Here is a 6000-nt window from a genome sequence, read left to right on the forward strand (position 1 = left end):
TATTTATAATTTTATGTCTTACCTTTATTCTGCTTGATGGAATTTCCTGTTCTTTTACTATATGAATTCTTGTTCAGGAAGGTCCCTTTCAGAAGATCACATTCTTCAACTTACCACATGCCTGCTTAGCAAATACTTTGAGGTATAACTAGACTTCTTTTTTTTTTTTTTTTTTTTCCCAATGATTAAGGTTAACTTTTCTATCTTATATCAAATCTCTCTCTTTATGTTGGTCCTTTTTCAGCTGGTTAGAAAAGATGGAGGTGAGTATTTCAAGTAGAAAAATCCAGTCTTAGCAAAAGGATTTTCAAGGGTATACTGTCAATATTATCTACACTGAGATTATCCTTTTTAAGGGTATTATAGTAATGACAAAATTAACAGAAGCATTTTCTAGTTCTTTTTGATGTTTTCAGTGATAAATATTAAATAACCTGAAGAGCATTGAAAAGCAGTCTTATTCATTAGTAGTGTTATTAATTTCATTTTTCAGTGTACTGTATTTGTAAGATTAAGGAATAGAGAGTAGAGCAAATTTTCAATTTTAGGTGATTAATAAGAAAATAAGTGGACAAATCCATCTTCTAGTTAAGACCTACATTTCAAAGGATGTTCCACAGCCTTGCCATACTGAGCATTTCACTTTTGAATCTCGGATGTTGTAAAATTCCTCCCGTCCAAAATTCCTCCCGTCCCTTGTGTAGTACATAAAGAACATTGACTAGTTTTGCTTCTCTCTCTCTCTCTTTTTTTTTTTTTTACAAGTAACCATAACAAGAACTGGTTGTCTAGGAGCATGGAAAGGAGGGGGACTATAATGTCCTTGCTGTGCCTTGCATAGCAGTGGTAGAAACGGTCACTGGGAATGGCTAACAGGCAGCAGGAATATCTGACAAAGTAGGGTTGTCTGTGTCCCATCTCATAAGAGCAGGCGTTATCTTTGGAGACCAGACCAGCAGAAAAGTGGATAAAGCTCTCCACCACATCTTACTCTTCCTCCTTCACCCAGTACTACTTGATTAGAATTTTCACTTCTTTAATAACGGGCACACTAAAGCCATAGACAATGGGAGAAAAGTCAGGCTTTTCACAGAAGTGATGAGTATAGTGTCCTATCACTGCATCCTTAAATAGGAATAGGAAAAACATTTCTGTCCCTTTCTCTATTTAGTTTTATTCTGTCTCAAAGTTATTAATGAGTGTGAGATGCTGCTCAACATCTGTACAAAATCCTTCTTAAGGAAATACAGTGAAAGCCTGAGTGAAGTATCAAGCTGGAAAAAAGCAAGAGACCAAATGATCTGACTTGACCTAAGAACATTATTTCAAACGCATGAGGCTGTTCACAGCAAACACTGAGAGACACTTAACTCTCGTATGCCAACCACTTATCATTGCTCAGCATCGCAGTGTGCAACTCCATACAGAAATAAGGTGAACTAACTCCTGGGTAGAGCTAATTATCACAGATGTGGTCCTGCGTTTTCCTTTCTGTTAGTTAAGTGACCTCTCTGAAAGCCACTTTAAAAAGTGCTGCATTGCATAACTCCATATGATTTCACCTCTTCTCTGTATTGCCTTATTCCTCATCTTTATCGATGGTATATCATCAACATGAATGCATTACTATGCATTCATGCAGTTGCAACAGGAACAACTAGAAGAGCTGGAGGAAACAAGCAGATATGTCTCAGTAAGATCCTGGGGCCTGAGCCAGGGGGAAAAGGCAGGGAGTGGTCCATTTTTTGCTTCATGCTTGCAGCACAGAGTGCTTGCAGCACAGAGAATTCGACTTCATGGAGGGGAGGAGAGAGAGGGGTGAGAGAAAGAGAGAGAGAGAGAGGGATGACTTTCTGCTTTTCCTTATTCCTTTCTTAGATACTTGAATACAGCCATGCTCATAATAGAGAGATGAAGTTGTGCAAAATTCATTCAAAACTAAAAATTTCATTAGGCAGTAGGATTTCTATGTGCATGGTTTAGCTGTGTTCAGTGGAAAAGACTAAATCCTTCTAAATCTCTGGCTCTGTTGGCCTAAAAAAGACATGGTGATAACATGAGATTTTGCTGATAGAAGCTATGTGCAAAATGCATGGTAAATTGAAATTTATTAGAATCCTTTGTTAGTCAGAGAAATAGCTTGCTGCCATCCAGCTGAATTAAATAAGTAACTCCCTGAGTGTATTCAGAAAACTAGCTATGTTTTCTGAATATGTTCTTTTCATTTTAAATGTTTCATCTATATTTTCTTTATTTATTGAGACCTTAGGCAGTAAGAATAATGATAATTAGATACTTGATCTGCATTTGAAGAATTCTATGTAGACCTTAAGAGATACCTATTTTGTGTGCTCTTCCACATAAAATCCCAGGAAGTAGAAGAAGCAGAAAAAGTAGAAAAAAGCAGACAAAGAAGCAGAAGCAGAAGACGCAGAAGCAGCAGAAGAAATGTACTAACTGAGCAGTATTGAGATTTCATTTAGCAAGTCAATATTTTTACATTAATAGAAAATAAATAAAATAATAAATAAAAGCCTTGCCAAGGCATTCAGAGGCAGAATGTAACAGAAAAAAAAAAAAAAAATAAAAAAAAAAAGCTAATTGTGCATCATCTTCTTTTTACCCCTTTTAGATTTATAGGACTCCAGAGCAGACATTAGTGCTATTTTAGTTGCTGTAAGTAGTTACAAACATTAGTTGGAACACTACTATTTTCTCAGACAGAATACACAATAAATGCTGCCTGTGTGCTGTACAGTCCCTCAAGACAGCTAATATATCCATGTATCTAAGCAGCTACAGTGCCTCTCCCACTCTGAAGAGGTATTCAGATGCTTAGTCAGAATAATTTAGCAGATCCTCTGAGAAACATGTGCTGTTCAAAGAAATATTATCAAGAGTGAGGATCTCATCTGATGTTTTTCCACCTATTCATAGATTATTTTTTTTTTGACTCAGGCTTATACTCTACCTGGTGTGCTGAAGTTCCTTGCTGCAAATCCAATTTGCCTTCAAATATTTGGCATTGCTTCAATAAAAATGATCAAATGATCAAGTTCAACTTGATCCTTTAATTTTGAAATTGCTTGGCTTGCTCTTTTTCCGACAGTGTTGGGTCAAGATTTTTTTCCTGGGGTGAGTTTCAGCTCATATTCCCTATTTTCACCAGCTGAGTTGCAGATCTGTAGTATGTCTGTCAATTTGTATTTTTCGTGTGTCAGGCTGCATGTCCTTGAATTTTCACCAGTATAAGAAGAAGGGAAAATTTCTAACTAACCAAAGAGAAAAGAAAATTCTGAGTATGCCATAAAAAATATAGCTCAAAAAATTAAAAGTTTTTTTTTTATTTCCCTTTCACCCTCAGTTTCCAGGCTCAGACTTAATCTATAAACTATTTGAATCCACAGCTTTGAGAAACAGCACCTTCAGGAGAAGCCTTTCTGTTGGCGACATTCTGTCATCTTACCTAGCAAGATTCCAAGGAACGCAGTATGGCCTGATGGTTTTCTTTTTCTTTTCTTTCACAACATGAAAACTTATAGGGCTTGGAGTGCTAATTAGGGAAACAGAGATGTGTACAAATTGCACCCCTAGCATTGTTCTCCATCACGTACATTATCTTGACCAACCATAGGCCCAGAATGGAAATTTCAACACATTGCACCTCCTCAGTTTGAACTAAAGAAACAGGATATGTCTGTAGGCAACTCATATCTAATTGAGATCAAGCATAAAGGAAGATTAAAATTGCTGTTGCCAATGGGTATATGCTTACATTAGTCTAAACAGTAGTCTGCATGGACGTAGTTATTTCTCTGAAAAAAAAAAAAAAATAGTCTTCCTTCTTTTCTCTTCCTACTGCTTTGATTCAACGTGCAAAAAGTAGTATGATATTAGTTTTTCATGTGAAAGGCACTCAGACTTTTAGTTCTTATCACTCAGAGATTTTTTTTAACTTATATTATCATATTGTAAATCATCCTCGCAGTAGGACACTATTTCTTTGTCAAATTATTTTTCTTCTTGTACAGATGGTCCTTCTCACTAATGTACTATGGCTCTGAATTGCTTTCTAGAGGACATTTGCTTTCTCCATTCCATATAGAAAAATACATTTAAAAGGAGTCTAGTGAAACTAACCTGGTATTTCAGGAGATTAAATGTAGACAGTATGAGTATTGTCCAATAACATTTCTTATGTCATAACAATGATTTTTTTTTTCTTTAATCTTGATGATTATCAAACAGAAACTTTTAACAAAGCTTCTTCCTTTCATAGAAAGAGAAAGAAGGCCTTGCAGAGGGATTTGCAATAAAGGGAACAAGGGGAAATGTAGGACAGTGGGCATTTTTGTCTATCTTTTGTTAAATTCCTCAGCAAAGATGAAACAGTGAATTGAAAAAAAATCACTTTAAGATAAGAAGGAAGCTAAATTCAAGATATTAAATAACTTCAAACTGTTATCTTTATTTTGTGATAAAACTGAGTCCACATTTAAGATATTCAGTGACATGATTCTGCACTGTTAGCTGATGCATCAGAATACAGGTTTTGTTTTACAAATGAGTTGTTTTGCATGGATGGTTTTTGTTTTGTCTCTCTTTTGGATATACTAGAATGGGAATTTACTACTGATCCTACTGAATGTTTACAATAAATGTGCACAGCTACAGCAAGCCTTGCAGGAGGGATTATTTAACCTAGTCTAAGTGCAGTATCGTTATCACACAAAAAAAAAAAACAAAAAAAAACAAACAATTTTCAAAATAATGAGTAATCATTTTCTTTTTTTTCTTCCTTTTTGGGGGAGGTGGGGGGACAGTTGTCTCAAGAAAAATCTTTAAAAACTGTGGTAAAAGCACTTACCAAAGTACGATTTAAATTCATCTCATTCATTTTTTTCATAATCCCATAAAAATAATATTATATTGTGCTTTTTTTTTTTTCCTTAGTTGAGATTTTTTGGCTGATGGTCTGTGCTGCCAGAAGACCTATTTCCAAAAGCACTTGCTGACAGATAATTGACCATCTGACCACTGATCCACATAGCTGTGGAACTGTGAGTATAACTTTCAATTTGCCTTTTTTTTTTTTTTTTTAATATTCTTCTGCTTTCAATTTCATAGCATTCTGGAATGTCGTTTTCTTAAGCATTGTCAAGAACGAGCACAGTAATAGGGTCTTCTGTGAACATAATGAAAAGTCTCATAGGAATCAGTCTACACGCACAATGTCAATGGCGGTGTGAGCTTTGCTGATTTTATTCCAAGGTTGCAGAGCTCTGTACATCTCTTTTTTTTTATAGCCCTTAGTTCAAGTCATGTCAATTGTTTTGCATAACACTCTCTCAGATTACTTTGTTCTCTTTGTACATCTACAGTTAACTATCAGTTAGGAGGCAAAAGCTAAGAAAGTAGTTCTATAGACGTCAGGACATTATTTTTTAAACATCTTTGCGGTGAAAAAAAAAAAAAAAAAAGAAATAATATAAATACCATTGAGATCTCCTATTTACTTTTGCAATTAATATTTTGTTATCATAATAAATCTGCAGAAAACTATAAAGTCATGTAGAAATTCATTGTATTATAAATTATTTTCTATTAGCTGAATTTCATCTTATTTATAATGTATAAATAACAGTAAGTCCAAACATATATTTTCCATATTATGATATCACAAGACTGTAGGATACACCTTCTCAGTATTTTATGCAGTCTGTTGTTTATTGATGTAGAAAATTACATCTTTTCTTCTCAGACTAGTAGTTGTTTTATTCTGTTTTGTTTTTAAGAACATGAGGTACTCCTGATTCAAACAGATTTTCCAGATCAAAATATCCCATTTGTACTGTAATTAAATGTTTTGATATTTTCAATGTGAAGAGAAGATAACCATCCAATGTACCAGAGAGGGAAGCAGATGGCTTTAATGCACTAGAGATGTGATACAAAGGTAGCACCAACTGTTTGGTTAGATCACTTTGGGATCAGGACTAA

Source organism: Aythya ferina (assembly GCF_964211825.1).
Source record: "Aythya ferina genome assembly, chromosome: 3".
Classification (NCBI taxonomy): Eukaryota; Metazoa; Chordata; class Aves; order Anseriformes; family Anatidae; genus Aythya; species Aythya ferina.